Source organism: Stenella coeruleoalba (genome assembly GCF_951394435.1).
Source record: "Stenella coeruleoalba genome assembly, chromosome: 4".
Lineage (NCBI taxonomy): Eukaryota > Metazoa > Chordata > Mammalia > Artiodactyla > Delphinidae > Stenella > Stenella coeruleoalba.
Window position 1 is genome coordinate 76337578 of NC_137149.1, and position 23381 is coordinate 76360958.

The 23381-nt window shown below is 41.1% G+C and overlaps 1 protein-coding gene across 11 annotated transcripts in view; it reads left to right on the plus strand.

Annotated features, from left to right (window-relative positions):
- LOC307185259 (uncharacterized protein) overlaps window positions 1-23381 on the plus strand; it is a 1189055-nt gene that overhangs the window by 145122 nt on the left and 1020552 nt on the right. For 10 of the 11 annotated variants that reach the window (XR_013827927.1, XR_013827928.1, XR_013827929.1 and 7 more), the window contains exon 2: window positions 19035-19184. The exons of the other annotated variant lie outside the window; for it this stretch is intronic. The gene's annotated coding sequence lies outside the window, so the exon portion shown is untranslated. The remainder of the gene's footprint in view (window positions 1-19034; window positions 19185-23381) is intronic. 11 annotated transcript variants of the gene reach the window in all.

Here is a 23381-nt window from a genome sequence, read left to right on the forward strand (position 1 = left end):
TGACTATACAGAGTTATCCAAGGCCTGGTTTAGATAGTCAGACTAAAGATTCCTTTAGAAGGTCAGAAATAAAAATTGCTAGAGGTTTCTGGTCAAGGACTGGGTAAAATAGCTCACACTTTAATCAAGCTACAGTGTCTTAGAGTATAGCAGGGGCAACATGCAAAAGTAAAGCTCCCTTCTCTTAGGAGATGACAGCAATAAATCCTGTATGTGTATAGAAAATATTCCCATAGAATAAGCACATTCAGTGCAATACAATTATAACACATTTGCATAACACTCTTCAGTTTATGAAACATTTTCTTGTAGAGTCTCTGAGCTTGACAGCAGTTCTGTTAGGTGGGTATGATGGTTGTTAATATGATAGCCCCAGTAACTGGTGAAAAAATGGAGACTTAGAAAGTATAAGTGACTTGTCCAAGGTTACATAGTTGGATATAGAATTAAGGTTTTTTGAGTCCAAACTCAGATCTTCTGAAAACTACAGGACTGTACCTGCATATTTGTGACTACCTATCGGATAAGATTTCAGGGGCAGGGTCACTGATAGGCCCACTTGTCCCAAAATAGCATTCTCCCCTCCCCCTGGTAATGGTAGCTCTTATTCTACTATGAACTTTTGGATGATGCTTATACTCTTTGTCATTCAGAGCCTCTGGAGAATTTAAGGAGATAATAATGACCTAGAAGGTTTTGCTTGTCCCCCCAGTTCACAGCCAATGTTCAACTAAATTCCATAGACACTCCAAGATAGCATTTCCCCCAACTTCAGATTGCACTTCCTAGCTGTGTGATCCTGTACAAGTTACTTAATCCCTGTGGGCCTGAGTTTCATCTGTAAATGGGGATAATAACAATCCCTATTGCACTGGGCCGTTATGAGCATGATCTGTTCAAAACATTTAAAATAGTGCCTGGCACATAGTAGCACTCAATAAATGTTGGACATTATTATTAATGCATGCAAAGTGCTTGGTAAGTAAGTAAGCACTTACCAAATAAGTGCTCAATAAAAGAGTTTAAAAAATTAAGGAAAGATAAAGAAAGGAATACAAACTATACTGAATTCTGTTTTCAGGGCAGGCCTTGATGACTAGAAAGAGCAGAAGAACTAACTTCTCTGCGCAAACTTATAATCAGTAACCTTAATGTAGCTGAATACTGAACCTCTTCTGCCCCTACTCTCTGCTAGAATTTATTACCCTCCATCAGGAAAATGCCGACAAGCCACTGGACTGTGATTCACAGTGTCCATCAGAGCTGGTGCTGGTAATGGCCTCTGTTGCTGCCTCCTTGAGTAGGGTTTGAACCTGGAAACCCAGCCATTTACCTGCACATTTTTCAGTACTCTGGGCCCTTGCTGTAATGAATGGATTTGCAGGCACTTTTCTCAGCAAAAATGACAGCAGTGCTTTTAGGAAGAATGTTCAGAAGCACATTCACAAGAATGTTAAGCCAGGCATGTAAGTAGTAAATGTGAATTAAGTCATCACATTCTGGCTAATCTCTAAAGAGAATGTGCCTGCTTTTGAGCAGGTAAGAAAAATAAAGGATTAAATTATTTGCGTGCAGTGAGACTAAATGCTAAGTTTGTCTTTAAGGCAAAATGTTTTTATTATTTCATACCACGTCTGCAAGCAAGCTCTTGTGCTCCTGGCTAAGATGATTAAGTGTCCAGCTACCTGGGACTTCAGAACATGAGGTTCTAACTAGTCTTTGAAGAGGAAAGGCTCTTAGGAAGGATATAGAAAACAATAAGGGATAGAAGCTCTAAGGCTTACTTTGGCATGTTGGTTTCTGCAGTGAGAATTAAATGGCTAAGGAAGATTTGCTTTTCTTTAAAAAAATGGCTTATAGAAAACCAGGAGTAATTACCTCTCTGGCAATCTACTCCAGAGAGGTGAAAGAAGCCAGAAGTAGGTAACTATAAACAAAAAAGTCATGCTAGGCCTACCTCCTTGGAAACACCAAGTACCCCATTCCCCGTCTGAGATTTGATATATTTTTTCTTTTTTCCCCTTTTTAAAAAAATTGAATAAATTTTTACTCTCTTTTTTATAGGTTTAACTTTTTTAGTTTCCACATATAAGGGATCTCATACAGTACTAGTCTTTCTCTGTCTGACTTATCTTGATTAGCGTAGTGTGCTCAAAGTCTGTCCATGTTGTTGCAAATGAAAGGATATCCTTTCTCGTGGCTGAACAATATTCCATTGTGTATATGAATTACATCTTTTTTTAATCCATTCATCCTTAGGTGGGCTTTTGGGTTGTTTCCATATCTTGACTACTGTGAATAATGCTGTGAGAAACATGGGAGTGTATGTACCTCACTGAAATCCTGTTTTCATTTCCTTTGGGTATGTACCCAGAATGGAATTGCTGGATTGTATGTCAAATCTAGTTTTAATTTTTTGAGGAACTTCCTTATTGTTTTCCATGGTGGTTGGACCAATTTACGTTCCCACCAACGATGTATAAAGATTCCCTTTTCACCACATCTTCACCTGCATCTGTCTCTTGTCTTCTTGATAATAGCCATTCTAACAGGTATGAGGTGATATCCCATTGCGGTTTTGATTTGCATTTTCCCGGTGATTAGTGATGTTGAATATCTTTTCATGTGTCTGTTGGTCATTTTGATGTCCTCTTTGGAAAAATGTCTATTTAGTTACTTAGTCCTTCTGACTATTTTTAATCAAATTATTTTTTTTTTATTAAGTCGACTGAGTTCTTTATATATTTTGGATATTAACCCTTTATGCAATATGTAGTTTGTAAAATTTTTCTCTTATTAAGTAGTTTTATCTTTTCATTTTGTTATTTCTTTTGCTGTGTAGAAGGTGAGTTTGATATAATCCCATTTGTTGATATTTGCTTTTGTTGTTTGTGCTTTTGGCATCATGTTCAAAATGTCATCTCCAAGACCAGTATTGATGAGCTTCTTCCCTATTTTTTCTTCTAGGAGTTTTATGGTATCAGGTCTTATATTTAAGTCTTTGATCCATTTCTAGTTTATTTTTGCCAGTGGTATGAGATAGGGGTCTAATTTCATTGTTCTGCATATGTTTCTCCAGTTTTCCCAGCACCATTTATTGAAGAGACCATCTTTTCCCTATTGGGTATTCTTGGCTCCCTTGTTGAATATTAGTTGACTGAATATGCCAGGATTTAATTCTGGGCTCTCTGTTTTGTTCCATTGGTTTGATGTGTCTGTTTTTGTATTGTTTTTATTACTATGGCTTTATAGTAGAGTTTGAAATTCAGAAGTGGTGATACTGCCAGCTTTGTTTATTTTTTCTCTCAGGATCGTTTTGGCTATTTTGGGTCTTTTGTGGTTTTAGATAAACTTTAGGACTGTTTCTTCTATTTCTGTGAAGAATATCTTTGGTATTTTGATATGGTTTGCATTGAATCTGTACATGGCTTTGGGTGGTATGATCATTTGAAAAATATTAATTCTTCTGGTCCATGAACACATGATGTCTTTCCATTTGTTTGTGTCTTCTTCAGCTTCTTCCAGCAAAGTCTTGCAGCTTTCATTGTACAGACATTTTACTTCCTTGGTTGAATTTATTCCTAAGTATGTTTTTATTTTTGATGCTATTGTGAATGGGATAGTTTTCTTTATTTTTCAGATACTTCATCATTAATAAAGAAATGCAATTGATTCCTGTATATTGATTTTGTATCCTACCACTTTACTGAAATCATAGATTAATTCCAACAGTTTTTTGACTGACTCTTTGGGATTTTCTGCATATAAGATTATATCATCACCAAATAGTGATGATACTACTTCCTCCTTTCTGATTTCCAATCCTACAGAAGACTAGAACTATCTCGATGTTTTGGGTTTTTTTTCTGTAAAAAACACTCAAATATTTTTTTTCTGTAATAATAAATCTATGTTGGTTTTAATATAATTAAATTTTCCCCTAATAGATTTTGAGTAAAGTTGACAGAATGAAAGCTGTTCCAAGTAATCTAGTGACTGTATTTTCCTAGTATACCTAGGTGTGGGAGTTTGTGCACACTAAGCTGGCAAACATTGATGCATGAGGGCAAATAATTGATTGGCTGCCTTATATAAAGAGCTAGAAGTTAATACCAGCTCAACCTTGAGTTCTCGGTTCAAATGCCGTCTCTTCAAGAGAAAGGCTTCCTTGCTTCTCCTTAACCCCACAAGTAGGTCAGTCGATCTTCCATATCCCCCCTTCCTAGACACCAGTTTTTCTGAAATATTACTAATCTTCAGTAGCTCATAAAGCTTTTGTAATTTTACAAAAAGTACATAACATGAAGGCAAAGATCATGTCTAGTTTTTCTCCACTGCTAAATTCCTGGGTTTAATACAGTGCTTGACACATAGTAGGGGCCTGAAACTGTCAAGTGAATGAATAAGGGAATGCATGAGCTTTCTTCAGAGTCAGCTCTCCTCTGCCTCAGCTGGGCGTGGATGTGAGCAGCATCTCTGGGCTTGGCACTCTCCCTCTGTCCAGATCCAGTACAATTGGTAACTCGTTTATTAGTCATCTTTAGGGCATGAAGTTGTCCTCATATGTGATGTATCTGTATAAAGGGAAACGGGTATTTACGTTTTAAAACATGGAAACTGGGCTTCCCTGGTGGCGCAGTGGTTGAGAGTCCGCCTGCCAATGCAGGGGACGCGGGATCGTGCCCCGGTCCGGGAGGATCCCGCCTGCCGCGGAGCGGCTGGGCCCGTGAGCCGGGTCCGGAGCCTGTGCTCCGCAGCGGGAGAGGCCACAACAGTGAGAAGCCCGCATACCGCAAGAAAAAAAAAAAAAAAACAAACATTGAAACTATTGCCATTTGGACAGGTGCCCATCTGGTTACCCTGTACTGGCTACTGATAACTTTTTAGTACAAGGTAGCACAGTCCCAGTATTCAGCAGCACACGTCTATACCTTGCTCAGGTGGTATGACCTATGGTGGGAGGTGGGTAGGTAGAGAGCATTGGTACCTGTCCATCTTCTATAGTAGCTGACTTCTCCACCCTTGCAACACTTGCTTTCCTAATGGGGTGCTTTTTGGGAATGACAGGTTTACCCCCTTTGGCCAGTTGTTTTTTTATAGAAACTGCAGGGAAAGGAGAATCCCCTGCAGATTCCTCTATTTCTTTGGCCTAAAATTACTTTGGTCAGCCGATGCTGGGCTGTTTAAATAACACTGTGAAATTTTCACTTTTCTAGCACTAGGGGGGGATAGCAGTGTTCCACTTAAGTAGATTTTTCGGATAACTGAAACTTATCCTGCTAAATTGCAAACTTAAAAAATTCTATAAACCTGCTGTCTTTTAAACAGTATACTGAATATATTTTACCTTTATTTTGATGGCTCATGGTCAGAAGTTTGAACATAGAATCATAGGATTTTAAAGCATGGTGGGCCTTGATGAAGACCATCTGGTTCAGCTCCCTCACAGTAGACAAGAAGAGAGTGAGGCCCAGAGAGCTGGCATGACTTTCTGAAAGCTGCCCAGCAGGGCAAATAGAGACCTAGATGAAAATTCAGCCCTCAGCTCTTAGCTGAGTGCCCTTCCCATTGTCCTACATCAGAGGTTCTTTAGGTATGCAGGGTTTTTCATCTCTTCAATAAGTAGCTCTAAAACTACTATGTTTATTAAGTTCTTATTCCTGATTTTCCTATTCCCCAACCCCCAACCCCTGTATCTTCTCTAGCTGAAAAAGTCATATTTCATTTCTCGGTTTCTTGAGGTATTTACCTCTTATTCTGTCTTCTTATTTGGGGTACCTCTTCAATAAAGTGGGTGGTCATAAGGACAGGAGTGTAGACTTAAATTTTTTTTTAACTAATAAACTTTACTTATTAGAACAGTTTTACGTTCACAGGATAATTGAGTAGAAAGTATAGAGTGTGCCCATGTACCCCTGGAGTGTGGACATTTTTATACTTTCTTCTAGTTCCCACAACTTAGCACAATGTGTTGTGTGTAGTAAGCACTTAATAAAATAGTTGGTGATTGGTGGATTCTATCATCTAGTGGGCTGGCGAACCAAATAGTGAAGGTTGTTTGAAATCTGTTTTAAATGAGAGTACACTGTACTGTAATGAGGCTCTGAGGGAGGACCTGGGGGCCAGATTATAAATAAAGTGTATCAGCTTTGTGACATCAGTTTGGCTGCTCCAAAGACCTTGCTTGCTTACTTCTGAGTTTTCAGGCCATTCTGGATGATTAAAGCCATTGGTCAAAAGAAGTATAACTAGTAGGAGTAACAATAAAAGTAATAACGATGATAATATTCTACATGAACAATGCTTTAAGCTAGATTTGAGAGTTAGATTTTAGAACTAGTTGTGCCACCATAACACGGATAGGTCATGTTTACAGTTGTAACCTAGTATCTAGCCCAGGGCCTGGTTTTAACCTGGTGTCTACCACAGTTTCTAGTTGTAACCTGGTGACTATCACAGTACAGAGGAGGGGTTCTAACCTTCAGAGGACGCACTGTCTGACTTGAATCCTGAAAAACAAATTGGAATTAACCACGTAAAGGGAGTGGTTGTCTTTGAAAAATATGTTACTCTGAGGGAAAATGAATTACAAACTCCACTGGGAGAGAAAACCCCTTGAGAATGAGGGGACTGTAGTCTGTGACACCAGAGGAATAAGCAGAGATATTTCATGGAGGTTCTCAGAAATTTGCTAAGGAGCAGAAACTTTATCTGGAAATACAATAAGGAGTCACTGGAGCATTTAAGTTGAGAAATTACATGGTCAGAGTTGTTTTATAAAGATCATGTGGGCTTCATGATGGAAAATTTATTCATTCCACAAATACACATTGAGGATCTGCCTTGCACTAGGCATTCTTCTACGAGGTGGAGATAAAGCTCTGATTAGTCAATTCCCAAATCTGAGGGAACTCACATTCCAGTGCATGTTTTTGTGTATCGTGGCAGCAGTGGAGGTGGGGACAACTAGATAGATATGCTTACAGTTTCAGATAGTGACAAGGGATCTGAAAAAAACATAGAATAAGGCAGCAGAAAGTGGCTGGGGTAAAGGGAGTTTTGGGGTTGGATGATCAGGAAATGGGATGGGACTCTTTGAGACAGGACATATATTGGAAGACTGAGAGTGGGAAGACCAGGTAGAAGACTACAGATTTGCAAATGAAGGTGGCGAGAGGCTAAAGTAAGGTAGTGGTAGCAGTAATGGAGAAAAGGGGCCCATTACTGCCCAATACAGCAGTATTTAAGGAGGTAGAACCTGTAAGACTTGAAGAATAATTACATGTGAGAGGTGGAGGTTAAGGAGGTGGCAATGATGATGGTATCAGCAGCAGCTGCCTCTGGACCGAGCCTTGCCTCCTGGTCCTTGGTCATGTTCTGCTTAATGATCTGGTGCCCCATGGTGGCCTATTAATCTTGGACATTTTGGAAAGCATGGTGGTGACTAGGGATGGTTCACTTTTCTTTCTTGGAACTTGGAAGATTGAATTTTATAGTCCTCTTACGGTTGCATGGAGTCACAGCCCATTCAAGCCAATGGGCTGTGAGTGCAAGTGACACATGTAGTTCTTGGCTAAAGCACTTAGTTATTATGCTGAGATCTTTCATTCAGTCTCTTACCCTGCTGTATGGACCATAGGCTTTGTGTTAAGATGGCTGAGCTAAGAGATTCAAGCACCTGGGTCTCTGGGTATAGAAGTAGTTACCCGGAGAGATCCCTAGGTCTGAGGGGACTTTGTGTGAGCAAGAAATAAACTTCTGGATATTAAACCACTGAGATTTTGGGGTGGCTTGTTACTGCAATATAAACTAGCTGAGTGGGGGCCTTCAAGATAGCGGAGGAGTAAGACATGGAAATAACCTTCCTCCCCACAAATACATCAAAAATACATATGCACGTGTAACAACTACTAGAGAACACCTACTGAATGCTGGCAGAAGACCTCAGAATTCCCAAAAGGCAAGAAACTCCCCACGTACCTGGGTAGGGCAAAAGAAAAAAGAAAAAACAGAGACACAAGAATAGGAACGAGGGGGCTTCCCTGGTGGCACAGTGGTTGAGAGTCCGCCTGCCGATGCAGGGGACACGGGTTCATGCCCCGGTCCGGGAAGATCCCACGTACCACGGAGTGGCTGGGCCCATGAGACATGGTCGCTGAGCCTGTGCGTCTGGAGCCTGTGCTCCGCAACGGGAGGGACCACAACAGTGAGAGGCCCGCATACGGGAAAAAAAAAAAAAAAAACGGAACCTGCACCTCTGGGAGGGAGCTGTGAAGGAGGAAAAGATTCCACACACTAGGAAGCCCCTTCGCTGGTAGAGAAAGGGGGTGGGCGGGGGAGGGAAGCTTCGGAGCCATGGAGGAGAGCGCAGCAACAGGGGTGCAGAGTGCAAAGCGGACAGATTCCCGCACAGCGATGGGTGCTGACTAGCACTCACCAGCCTGAGAGGCTTATCCGCTCACCTGCCGGGATGGGTGGGGGCTGGGAGCTGAGGCTCCGGCTTCGGAGGTTAGATCCTAGGGAGAGGACCGGGGTTGGCTGCGTGAACACAGCCTGAAGGGGGCTAGTGCGCCACAGCTAGCCGGGAGGGAGTCCGGGAAAATGTCTGGACCTGCCTAAGAGGCAAGAGACCATTGTTTCGGGTGCGTGAGGAGAGGGGATTCCCTGTCTGCCCACAGAAGGCAGAGCACTGCCTAAACGAGCACCAGAGACAGTCACGAGCCACAGCTATTAGCTCAGACCCCAGAGATAGGCATGAAATGCTAACCCTGCTGCTTCAGCCACCAAGAATCCTGTGTGTAAGCACAGGTCACTATCCACACACCCCTGGGAGCCTGTGCAACAAGCCACTGCCGGTGTCCTGTGATCCAGGGACAAGTTCCCCAGGAGAACACACGGTGCGCCTCAGGCTGTTATAATGTCATGCTGGCCTCTGCCACCGCAGGCTCGCCCTGCATTCCAATTATAACTACCGTACCCCTCCCTCCCCCCCGGCCTGAGTGAGCCAGAGCCCCCTAATCAGCAGCTGTTTTAACCCGGTACTGTCTGGGTGGGAACAGATGCCTGAGGGCGACCTACATGCAGAGGTGGGGCCAAAACCAAAGCTGAACCCCAGGAACTGTGCGAACAAAGAAGAGAAAGGGAAATCCCAGCAGCCTCAGGAGCAGCGGATTAAATCCCCACAATCAACTTGATGTACCCTGCATCTGTGGAATACCTGAATAGACCATGAATCATCCCAAAATTGAGGCAGTGGACTTTGGGAGTAACTGTAGACTTGGGGTTTGCTGTCTGCAACTGAGTTGTTTCTGATTTTTATGTGTATCTTAGTATAGTTTTTAGCTCTTGTTATCATTGGTAGATTTGTTTATTGGTTTGGTTGCTCTCTTCCTTTTTTATTATTATTAAAAAAATTTTTTTGATTTTAATAATTAAAAAAATTTATTATTATTATTTTTTCTTTCTTTTTTTCCTCCCTTTTCTTCTGAGCCGTGTGGCTGACAGGGTCTTGGTGCTCTGGCCTGGTGTCAGGCCTGAGCCTCTTAGGTGGGAGAGATGAGTTCAGGACACTGGAACACCAGAGACCTCCTGGCCCCTTGTAATATCAATCAGTGAGAGCTCTCCCAGAGATCTCTGTCTCAATGCTAAGACCCAGCTCCACCAAAGAGCCAGCAAGCTCCAGTGCTGGATGCCCCATGCCAGTCAACTAGCAAGACAGGAACACAACCCCACCCATTAGCAGAGAGGCTGCCTAAGATCATAATAAGTTCACAGACACCCCAAAACATACCACCAGGGACTTCCCTGGTGGTGCAGTGGTTAAGAATCTGCCTACCAATGCAGGGGACACAGGTTTGGGCCCTGGTCCAGGAAGATCCCACATGCCGCAGAGCAACTAAGCCTGTGCGCCACAACTACAGAGCCTGTGCTCTAGAGCCCACGAGCCACCACTACTGAGGCCCATGTACCACAACTACTGAGGCCACCATCTCCCTGATACCAAAACCAGAGAAAGGTTTTGGCCAATATGACTGATGAACATAGATGCAAAAATCCTTAGCAAAATACTAGCAAACAGAATCCAACAGCACATTAAAAGGATCACACACCATGATCAAGTGGGGTTTATCCCAGGAATGCAAGGATTCTTCACTATATCCAAATCAATCAATGTGTTACACCATATTAAGAAATTGAAGGAGAAAAACCGTATGATAATCTCCATAGATGCAGAAAAAGCTTACAACAAAATTCAACACCCATTTATGGTAAAAAGCCTCTAGAAAGTAGGTATAGAGGGAACTTACCTCAACATAATAAAGGCCATATATGACAAACCCACAGCCAACATCATTTTCAATGGTGAAAAACTGAAACCATTTCCTCTAAGATCAGGAACAAGACAAGGTTGCCTACTCTCACTGCTGTTATTCAACACAGTTTTGGAATTTTTAGCCATGGCAATCAGAGGAATCCAAATCAGAAAAGAAGAAGTAAAGCTGTCACTGTCTGCAGATGACATGATACTATACATAGAGAATCCTAAAGATGCTACCAGAAAACTACTAGAGCTAATCAGTGAATTTGGTAAAGTAGCAGGATACAAAATTAATGCACAGAAATCTCTGGCATTCCTATACACTAATGATGAAAAATCTGAAAGAGAAATTAAGAAATCACTCCCATTTACCATTGCAACAAAAAGAATAAAAAAAAAAAAAAAAAAAAGAATAAAATACCTAGGAATAAACCTACCTAAGTAGACAAAAGACCTGTATGCAGAAAACTATAAGGCACTGATGAAAGAAATTAAAGAAAGTACAAAGAGATGGAGAGATATACCATGTTCTTGGAATGGAAGAATCAACATTGTGAAAATGACTATATTACCCAAAACAATCTACAGATTCAATGCAATTCTTATCAAATTACCAATGGCATTTTTCACAGAACTAGAACAAAAATTTTCACAATTTGTATGGAAACACAAAAGACCTCAAGTAGCCAAAACAATCTGGAGAAAGAAAATCGGAGATGGAAGAATCAGGCTCCTTGACTTCAGACTATACTACAAAGCTACAGTAATCAAGACAGTATGATACTGGCAAAAAATAGAAATATAGATCAGTGAAACAGGATAGAAAGCCCAGAGATAAACCCACACACATATGGTCACCTTATCTTTGATAAAGGAGGCAAGAATATACAATGAAGAAAGGAAAGCCTCTTCAATATGTGGACTTGGGAAAACTGGACAGCTACATGTAAAAGAACGAAATCAGAACACACCCTAACGCCATACACAAAAATGAACTCAAAGTGGATTATAGACCTAAATGTAAGGCCAGACACTGTAAAACTGTTAGAGGGAAACATAGAACACTCTTTGACATAAATCACAACAGGATCGTTTTTGACCCACCTCCTAGAGAAATGGAAATAAAATTAAAAATAAACAAATGGGACCTAATGAAACTTAAAAGCTTTTGCACAACAAAGGAAACTATAAACAAGACAAAAAGACAGTCCTCAGAATGGGAGAAAATATTTGTAAATGAAGCAATTGACAAAGGATTAATCTCCACAGTATACAATAAGCCCATGCAGCTTAATATCGAAAAACTAACAACCCAATACAAAAATGGGCAGAAGACCTAAATAGACATTTCTCCAAAGAAGATACACAGATTGCCAACAAAACATGAAAGGATGTTCAACATCACTAATCATTAGAGAAATGCAAATCAAAACTACAGTGAGGTATCACCTCACACTGGTCAGAATGGCCATCATCAAAAAGTCTACAAACAATAAATGCTGGAGAGGGTGTGGAGAAAAGGGAACCCTCTTACACTGTTGGTGGGAATGTAAATTGATACAGGCAGTATGGAGAGCAGTATGGAGGTTCCTTAAAAAACCAAAAATAGAACTACCATATGACCCAGCAGTCCCACTACTGGGCATACACCCTGAAAAAATCATAATTCAAAAGGAGTCATGTACCACAGTGTTCATTGCAGCTCTGTTTACAATAGCCAGGAAGGACATGGAAGCAACCTAAGTGTCCATTGACAGATGAATGCATAAGGAAGATGTGGCACATATATACAATGGAATATTACTCAGCCATAAAAAGAAACAAAATTGAGTTATTTGTAGTGAGGTGGATGGACCTAGAGTCTGTCATACAGAGTGAAGTAAGTCAGAAAGAGAAAAAGAAATACTGTATGCTAACATATATATATATATATGGAATCTAAAAAAAAAAATGGTTCTGATGAACCAAGGGGCAGGATGGGAATAAAGATGCAGATGTAGAGAATGGACTTGAGGACACGGGGAGGGGGAAGGGTAAGCTGGGGCGAAGTGAGAGAGTGGCATGGATATATATACACTACCAAATGTAAGATAGATAGCTAATGGGAAGCAGCCACATAGCACAGGGAGATCAGCTTGGTGCTTTGTGACCACGTAGAGGGGTGGGATAGGGAGGGTTGGAGGGAGACGCAAGAGAGAGGAGATGTGGGGATATATGTATATGTATAGCTGATTCACTTTGTTATACAGCAGAAACTAACGCAACATTGTTAAGAAATTATACTCCAATAAAGATGTTACAAATAATAAAGAAATAAACTAGCCTGTTTTCGCTAATACAAGCATCTTGAGTTTAATGTGGCTGTGGAATCACCAGGTGGAGGTGCTCTTTAGGTAGATATATAGGGCTGGCATATAGTAAAGGTCTGGAATGAGGATATAGAGTTGTGAGCCTTTCACAGGTATATGGTATTTGATGGGAATCAATGAGATCAAACAGACGAATGACTAGTGAAGGCTGAGGACAAAATACCAGGAAAAACAAAATTTAAGGGGAGGAGAAAAGGAAGAGAAACCCACACATACAAAAATGGAGTGGCCAGAGACATAACAGGAGTATTAGATAGAGAGGTATGAGTTTGGAGAGGTGGAAAGAGAGGGACAGTACAAACAGTGGTTGCTCTCAAGTTCCTGAATAAGCAAGGCTTAGGGGCTGCAATACGGTTGGAAGAGAGCCTGGTGGTCTTACCTTGATTGCATCTGCAGAGAAAACAGTGTTTTCCTTGACCTTGTATGTCAATCAAAGTTGAGGAAATTGATGAAACTCATGGGGAAGAACTTATCTCTCGCTCCCATTTCTCTTGTTGCTACTGCTAGGTGCGGGACACATTATGAAGGAAGTATTGCAGAAGTTTCCTCATTCCTTTAATACATATTTATTCAGGACCTATAATGTACCAGGCATTCTTGTAGACATGGGGCATATAGCAGGGAGTAAAATAAAATCCTTGTTCTCTAGGTACTCCTCATCATTACAGACAAACAAATACATATACAGCATTTCAGGTGATGGTAAGTACTAACTTCGGAAGTTAAACACAGTCAAGTGACAGAGTATGACAAGAGATAACATAAGGTATTCAAGGAAATATGACACTGACTATTCGAGCAGAGACTTCAGATGTGGTAGAGAGTGCACTTGGGGAAAGAGTGTTCCAAGCCAAAAAACAGCAGTGGCAAAGGCCCTGAAGCAAGGTTATGCTTGGGAAGATGTTTGGGGTATAGCAAGGAAGACAGTGTGGCGGGAGCAGAGCGAGCCGGGGAGGGGTTGTAGGAGGTGATCTCAGAGAGACTGTGAATACCAGTTCATGTGGACCTGCTGGGTCTTGAAAAAAGTGTGGTTTTTATTCTGAATGAAATATGAATCTTCTGGAATGTTTTGAGTTTGAGTAGAGAAATGACCTGAAATGACTAACATTAAAAAAATTACTCTGGTGGTTCTGTGAGGAGGGAAATACAGGGGTTAAGGGTAAAAATGGGCAGTCTGATTAGAAGATGATTGCAAAAATCTTGATGCTTAGACTAGGTTAACAGTGGATGTGATAGGAAGTGGCTGGATTTGGCTATATTTTGAAGGTGGCACCAACAAATTTGCTGGATGTAGGAGGAAAGAACAAGAGAGTAAGATAATTTCAAACTTTTTGGCATGAGCAACTGGACAGATGGAATTGAGCTATATATATATATATATATATATATATATATATATATATTTTTTTTTTTTTTTGGAGAGAGGGTTAACTGTAGGAGAAACAGTTAAGAGGGGAAAAATTTAGTGTAACTTCTGTATATGTTAAATTTGAGATGCCTGTTAGCTATGCAAGTGGCAGTGTCTACTTGGCAGTTGGAGACACAGGTAGAACTTGAGGAAAGGTCATAGCTGGAAATGTTGACTGTGAAGTTGCCAGTTTATAGCTGGATCCTCATCCTGGGGGCCAAATGAAGAAAGTATTTCAATGACTAAGGAATAATAAGTCCTGTTATATGCTGCTACTATATGAGGTTAGGTGAGAGTTGAGATATGACCATTGTTAGGATGGAGACTAAGAGCAGGTACAGTGAAATGGTGGAGACAAAAGTCTGGGTCAAGAGAGCATTGACAGAGAGGAATTTGACACTGCAGGTATAAATAACTTTAAAAAAATTGAGATTTGCTATAAAGGAGAGCAAAGGAATGGTACTTAGAGAGGAATTTCAAATCTGGAAGGGATTTTATGAAAGATAGGTGATATTATCGTATGTTTGTTTACTGATGGAAGTAATCCAGAGGGAAAAATTCAATGATGTAGGAGAGAGGGGGTACAAAATCCTTGGTTAAGCAAGAGCAGAAGAAATCCAAAGTACAAATCAAGGGGTTGGCCTCTGAAAGGGGTGTATATGGTTCATCCGTTTTAACAGGAGGGAAGGAGGAGTATACGGGTATAGATGCAGGCTGGTTTATGGCTGTAGGAAGATGTGGATCTCTACTGACTACCTCCATTTTCTCAGTGAATAGAAGTCAGGTCATAGCTGAGAGAAAGTATAGCAGAAGAGGTGTTGGAAGTTGAGAGAGAAGAGAGGATATGGAATATTCCTCTGGTGAGTGGGAGACTGAGAATGGGTTGGGGAAATACGATATGCATGTCAAGAAGCAGTAGAGACTGTAGTCATAAATTTGAAGCAAGATGAATCAGCATAATTATGTGTTCACTTACCCAGTGGCTTTGGTACCTGTGATTCAGGTGCAGGTTCAGAGTGGTGTTTGCAATTATCAGGGTTGGGGTAAGGGAGGTTAGGGCATGTGCAATATAATGAAAATAATGATAGGTTGTGGAGTCTAGGCTAGGGTGAGGAGGGCAAGTGAAAACATGGATGGGTTCAAATAGATTGTTGGAGTTGGGGTGCTAGAGGGAGTAAGCCAGAAGGTTAGCAGATGGAGCTCAGAGAATGAGATACTCGAAATTGAGCCAATGGAAGCAGTGCAGTCATTTGAAATGACAGTATGTATAGAAAAGAAGGAAGCTGAAGTGGGGTGGAAGATCAGATCGTTGTAGCTGAGAAGGCAATGAAACTAAAAAGCTAAGATATTGGAAGGAATTCCAAGCGGACACTGAACTCACCAAGAGCAGTGGTGGAGAGTCACTGTGAGTCAGGTGCTGCATATTTAAGAGATGAAGAGAATTAACCCGTGGATCTGCAGGTAAATACAACAGGGAGGATGAGCAAGATGATAGAAGAATGGTAGCATGACTTTGAAAGAGTTGGGATTTATGGCATTGAGGGAGAAGCATCTGAACCTCACATAACACCTTGAATATATCTTCATGATGCTATCTTATTCTACATTTTGATTTAGTCTGTGCCTTTTTTCTGTCTCTTTGAGAAGCCCCATCTCTTCACTAAACTGTGAGTTCATTAGGCACAGGAACCTGTGTTTTCATTTTTAACCACCACAGTGCCCAATCTATAGCAGGCGATTACCATTTGTTGAATAAGATTGCAGCAAATGTAGAATTTTTTTAAAAGATTTTTTTTTGATGTGGACCATTTTTAAAGTCTTTATTGAATTTGTTACAGTGTTGCTTCTGTTTTATATTTTGGTTTTATGGCCGCGAGACATGTGGGATCTTAGCTCCCCGACCAGGGATCGAACCTGTACTCCCTGCATTGGAAGGTGAAGTCTTTTTTTTTTTTTTTTTTTTTTGCGGTACGCGGGCCTCTCACTGTTGTGGCCTCTCCCACTGCGGAGCACAGGCTCTGGACGCACAGGCCCAGCGGCCATGGCTCACGGGCCCAGCCACTCTGCGGCATGTGGGATCTTCCCGGACCGGGGCACGAACCCGCGTCCCCTGCATTGGCAGGCGGACTCTCAACCACTGTGCCACCAGGGAAGCCCGAAGGCGAAGTCTTAACCACTGGACTGCCAGGGAAGTCCCCAAATGTGGAAATTTAAAGATCAAATGGCTAACAACCTCAGAGGATATAATTTTGAAATGAAATTTACACCTAGGTTTATTGTGTATACTAAAAACATAGCACTGTCAGCTAATCATGTGGTTCCAATAGTTTCTCCTGTTCCAAAGACATTAAAAAATATAATTTGATCATAAATATTGCAAAGAAAAGCCTAGGGCCATTCTATTTGCATGTAAAAGTGCTATTTCCTTGCTTTTATGCTTCAGGAATAAAAATGTCTGGGAAGGAGAAGACATTTTCTAGCTTTGACCATTTTTGGAACCCCTTAGATATTTGTTCATCCAGAATCACTCTTTAAAAGCTAAAGAATAGTTAATTTTTACTTTGCAGAAGGAGCTATACCTCTGTTTTACCATGCCTAGGGCAAACTGGGAAAAGCAAAAACACTGTTCTTGAAAATCTCCTCATTGTGTAGTGGCATTGTATACAATGAATAAAAACATCACCAGAAAAGAGAAATTTTGATTGAAACTGTAAACTCAACTTAGATTTGCTTCCATAACTTATTTCTGCAGCATCTAAGTGTAAATTGTAAGGATGAAGAACTGTTTTATGTGATGTCCAAAATTGCCTTTTGAAAACCGTGATGCAGTGTCAGCACTTTGGTTCTACCATTGACATAGGTAATAGAGAGAGGCTATCTACCACACACTATTGCTTTCCTTGGGTAATTCACATTCTCCTTGTGTCTTTCAATTACTGCTGGCAAAAATGCATAACTAATCAACTTAGATCAAAGATACTTGATTTGTACTCTTCCTTTCTCATCTCTGTCACATCTTGCTCTCTGTCTTCTTTCCCTCTCCTTCCTCTTTTCCTAGACACTCATAAACCAGAATCACTTAAAGATAATACCCCCTTCAGAAATGCAGCTCCACAGGATTTAATTAAACCTTAAGTCCCATTCTGGCCTGGGGAGGCTGAAGCAGTGCGAGATGAATCTTTGTTCAGAGTGAACATGGGATTCTAGTGGCCTCAAGGTGTCAGAGACCAAGTGTATTAAAAGAGAGATTTGGCTTGTCGCTGCTTGTATGAATTCAGTGAGTTAAACAGTGGGCTGCAGAGTTAGCAGTCCTCCCTTTTGAGCGACCTTGGTTATGGCAGTGTCCTTTCTTCCTGCTTCATTATCTGTGAAGTGGACTTTGAATACCAACCTTAAACTCTGTTGTTGCTTAGAAAACAACTTTTTATTTTTTTAATTTATTTTTTATTTTTTGGCTATGCCATACGGCATGTGGGATCTTAGCTCCCTGAACAGGGATCGAATCCGCGTCCCCTGCAGTGGAAGCGCAGAGTCTTAACCACTGGATTGCCAGGGAAGTCCCTAGAAAACAACTTTTTAAACTTTGATCCCTAATATTTTTTTCTTTGGTTTACAAAGTCTAAATAACTATATGGGGGATATTTCTGTTGTTGTAGATAATTAGGTAAAGATGAAAGAGATTGTTTTGTTAATTGGTATCCCATGTTCCATCATATCTTCTTGGGTCCTGGAGTAAAGTAAATTAAAGTGCATTAAGACGGAAGTTACTATACCCCTTCCATAAACTTAGAGCAAACTGCTCATGCAAATTACTATTCTTAAAAAAATGTTCTGGCTGGAAGAATTATTGTAATAGCTAACATTGACATAATGCTTACTATGTGCTAGAGACTACTTAAACAATTAATATAGAGTAACTTATTTATGCCTCACAACAATTTTCTGTGATAGATGCTGTTAATTATTGCCAATTTATAGACAGAGATAGCAAAGTTAAGTAATATGATCAAGGATCCCAACAGCATGTGTATTAGTCAGTGTTCTTCAGAGAAACAGAATCAATAGGATATATGTATAAAGAGATTTATTGTAAGGAGTTGCCTCACGTGATTATGGAGGCTGAAAAGTCTCAAGATCTTCAGTTGGCAAGCTGGAGACTCAGAGGAACTAGTGGTGTTAAGCTCCAGTCTGAAGGCTGGCAGGCCCAAGACCGAGGAGGAGCTTATGTTTCAGTTCAAGTCCATAGTCTGGAAAAAAACACTATCCCAGTTTGAAGAACATCAGGCAGGAGATGTTACTGTTACTCATGGGAGGGCCAGCCTTTTTGTCTATTCAGGCCTTCAACTGATTGAATGAGGCCCACCACAGTAGGGAGAGCAATCTGCTTTACTTGGTCTACTGATTCTAATGGCAATTTCATGCAAAAACACCTTCACAGACACACCCAGTATAATGTTTGACCAAATATCTGGGTATCCCATGGCCCAGTCAGGTTGACACATAAAATTAACCATCATAGCATGTAAGTGACTGAGCCGGGATTTGGGTCCAGGCAGTTTGGCTCCAGAGCACATACCTTTGGCCTTTACTTTTAACCTCTCTAAGGCCTTAGAGATCCTTTCTGTCACCTACTCAACATGAAAGTCAAGCAATGCCCCCGTTCAGACTTTAACAAAGATTTTATAATTTTTAAAATTACAAATACCTAACCTCTTCCCACAAACAACATGTCATGGTGCTAGGGGGATCTTACAAAGAGTGAGAGTTTGCTACTAGAATATTTGACCTTATTCCTAGGACATATTATTTTGTCCTTTAATATTTCAAATTGACCAAAACTAGATCCTTGGTTGCCTCATACCAAACCTCAAACATTCTAGATTGGATGTTTCATAAACCACAAAAGGAAAAACAGACATTCTTTACTTTTCTTTCCTAGATCCTTATGCACAGAGAACTGTAACCGTGCCACAGGTCTGAGGGCTGGGACTTCCTGCCTAATCCTGCTCTTCTGGAAGTAAAATACTGCATGAAAGAGGCAAAGACCCTACTCACCTACTTTACAGTGAGGGATGCAGTCAATACAGAAGTAAGTAAACATAATAGTATATAATTGAATGTGGGTTAGAGATAAAAGTTCTGTGACACCAATTGAACTGGGAAGAGGAAGAGAGATGGAAGGTGTGAGTGAGGTGACTATTAACATAAGAGAATCAGAGACGGCCTCTCTGGAGCAGGTGACATTTGAGCAGAGATTTGAATGAAAAGAGGGAGTGAGGCACGAGACCATCTGTGGAAAGAACCTTCTACATGACAACTGTGTAAGTCAAAGCCTGAGTCGGAGTATGCTTTGAGTGCTTAAGGAATAGCATGCTTGGAGTGAAGTGAGCAAGGTACAGAGAGGAAGGTAATGAAACCAGAGGGGCAGCCAGGGCCAGGTGATGTATGGTCTTTTGGTTAATGGAAAAGACTTTGGATTTTGTGATGGGAAGACATTGGAGGGTTTTGAGTAGGAGAATAACATGATATGGCTCACACTTTAAGGGATCCCTATGGCTGCTCTAAGAGAATAGTTACTTGGGAGCAAATGTGGAAGCAGGGAGACTAATTATGAAGCTATTGCAGCGATGGCTTGGGCAGGGTGAGTAGCAGTGGAGGTGGTGAGAATTATTTGGATTTGGGTTATATTTTGAAGATAGCATGAGGAGTCTTGTTGATGGATTCTCTGTGTGGTGAATATTAGACCATTGTACAAAGATCTTAAAACTTAGCAGATTCGTTTGCAAAAGAGTGGGTTGGACTGAGTGGTATCTAAGGTCTATTTCTCCAACACAGTGATTTTAATCACATTTATTACATGCTCCCTGAGATATAACAGCACTCAACTATTTTATCAGCTGCAGTTAAACTTTATTCTTTCCGTATCTAAGGCTCAGAATATCTTCTTTGATCCAGGGTGATTTTTAATAGCAACATTATTAGTCCACCAAAACAGAAGCTGGTGAAAGAAAATGAATGAATGTTCATTGTATTCATGAAAATGGCAAGAAAATGTACAAAAGATTACAAAAAAAGTTTTGAGGGTGTGTATCTTTTAACTAAATATGGGAGAAGGAAACTCATGAAGAAGACAAAAAACATATAATATGAAAATGTCCCTCAGGGAAGGACCAAAGAAAGGATTATTTCATTTAGCAGCATCTGCAAAAAATTGCCTGGCTTTATATCAGAAAAAAGTCCCGATAATCCAGTTTTAAAGTGCTTGCTCCATATATTATGCATGACATTTGCAGGCTGCCAAATTTCTAATTGAGCTGGTGATTAGAAGACAATGCAGCACCTCCTTTTCTCTTTCTTACTTTCTTGGAATCAGCATTGCCTCAGCTCTCCTTCTTCTGAATGTCTCGTGAAAGTCAGAAACAAAGAAAGCAATGAGAGAGAGACATGCATCAAAGAGTGGATTTGGTTAAAGAGAAATACCTAGCGGGAGTGTGCAACAGCTAAGACAGGAAGAGGTGGCAGAGGGGAGAAAGGGAACAAGAAGGGTCAGGAAAGAGTGGTTTTACCTGCAGTGTGTGAAGGTCGCAAAAGTGTCAGATATCAACAGTACCTGGGTTAATTGCCCCTGACACCAAATGAAATAAGCTCTGTTCGATTTGCAGGCAACTCTGAAGAGAGATGGCTCATTTTCGACCTGCATGTGTATATCATGTTACTTAATTGGCCTATTGAAGCATGAGGGCTGCAGTGAGGCAGCAGTGGGGTTGGGGGGGAGGATGCGTGGTGTGTGTGTGTGTGTGTGTGTGTGTGTGTGTGTGTGTGTGTGTGTGTGTGTGTGAGAGAGAGAGAGAGAGAGAGAGAGAGAGAGAGTGTGTGTGTGTTAAAAGTGATAATTTATTATGATTGCTTTTCATGCTCACCATAATAGACCACTTCTGAGCAATCAGGTTGTGTTCCTGCAGGACTTGGGGTGGCACAGGTAGGCATTATTTAATTCATCTGTGAGAAAGTGAGCAACAGAGGGAGATAAAGTGGGTATTAATCAGAACTGTATGAGATTTGAGATGGCTGCATTTAAATCAATTCAAGAAATCGTCTGGGAAATCAACTCCCTGTTTTCAGCCGGCTTACACATTTTATTCTGGTGGGGGGATATTAGAAGCTTTTTTCAATCACATCTTCCCAGTTTGGTTCATCCTAATAAACTCCAGAAAATTCATAAGTCAGGATGAATTTGCTCTGACTGGAATTCCATTCCACAGTCTCTGAATACTGATGACCAGTAAAGTGTTGCTGGGATGTTATCTGTTAGCCCAAGGCACTTCTGAGCTTGTTCTAGGTGCTAGCAAGGAATTCTCAGTACCTCCTGAGTCACAGGATATGGTTATGCCAGTTTGGGAGCTATGATCTAGTCAGTACAGGTGACAGAGCAAATCTGAAACGGGATAAAATGAAAAACCAGGAACGAAATGCCACTGTATCTTGTTCTGAGCTTAATGTGCAGTATGGAAGCAGATTAAGGAACATTTCCCTTGACTTTTGATTATGGACTACAAGAGATACTCTCACTGGCCTTGAAAGAATGTTTTGAAGAGGAACCCTGTTAGTTTGGAACGTACCAAAATTGAAGAATAAGAAGATAAATGCTGTCCATCAGTCCTTAGCCTTTGACCACAGCAGTGGCACCCATACCTGAGCTCGCTCAGTTCCATCTACATGTGGACCCCAGGTTTGAGAAGCCCTGCGTTAAAACTTAACTTCTGCCACTTTAGGTTCTCCCCACTTGGAAATACTCAGTTGTAAGGGGGCACCCAGATAATCCAGAATGTGCTTACATTGTTTTTGAAAGATCATTGAGGGACTTCCCTGGTGGCACAGTGGTTAAGAATCCACCTGCCAATTCAGGGGACATGGGTTCAATCCCTGGTATGGGAAGATCCCACATGCTGTGGAGCAACTAAGCCCGGGCGCCACAACTACTGAGCCTGCGCTCTAAAGCGTGTGAGCCACAACTACTGAGCCTGCATGCCACAACTGCTGGAGCCTGTGCGTCTAGAACCCATGCTGCACAACAAGAGAAGCCACCGCAATGAGAAGCCCTTGCACCGCAATGAAGAGTAGCCCCCGGTCGCCGCAACTAGAGAAAGCCTGCGTGCAGCAAAGAAGACCCAACGCGCCCAAAAATAAATAAATAAATAAGTTAATTAATTTAAAAAAAGATCATTGACATTGAAATGAAAACATGCACTGCATAATCATAATACCTGAAGATTTCCCAAAAACATATCCATGGATTCCGAGGAGTCCTTGAGAAGAGGCACTTGGTTGTAGGATTCTTCAAAAATAAATCCTGGGGCATGTAAGCTATTCTTTGGGCATTATTCTGTAGGATCTCTGGTAGGCAAATGTATTCTTTAGGGTCACCTGGGTGCTGTGAGTTGATGTTCCAATGCACTTAATGCATGCCCTCCCAGGGTCCCCATCTTTCCACCGTCTTTTGTTCCAAGGGACCCAGAACAACTAATGGGCCATCTCATATGACCTAATATATATAAAAAATAGTTTGCTCAGGGTTAGTGAAAGGGCTGATAATTTCTAAGATAAATTTACAGGATTCAAAGATTTTGAAACATGGTTTCAAATTAATAAAAATAAAAAGATTCATATGAGACAAAACATTGGTTTATCTGATATGAAAAGATTCTAATCAAGGGACTGGTGATAAAGCCTAAATTACAGTGTTTGGTTGCTAAATCCTGCATCCATACCAGAATTGCAAAGCACCTGTTCCCAATTGGTTGATCTTTACAAATTGTCTCTTTTGGCATGTATGTTGTTTACAGACCTCAATAAAAATGGTTAACGTATATTGGCCAGTATATATTTTTGTACATGTGTTTATTTATTTATTTTTTTTGCGGTACGCGGGCCTCTCACTGCTGTGGCCTCTCTCGTTGCGGAGCACAGGCTCTGGACGCGCAGGCTCAGCGGCCGTGGCTCACAGGCCCAGCCGCTCTGCGGCATGTGGGATCTTCCCGGACCGGGGCACGAACCCGCGTCCCCTGCATTGGCAGGAGGACTCTCAACCACTGCGCCACCAGGGAAGCCCCATGTGTTTATTTTGAAAACACACATTGTTTTCCCAATGCAACATCTTGGGCCATACATAAATCAAAGTTGCTTAGTATGTTATTGACTCAATGGGCTACTGGGGATTTTAATGGACCTCTAAGCCCTGTTGGGTTCATCTTTCTGTGTTTAAAAAAGAAAAAAGAGAGAGGGAGAA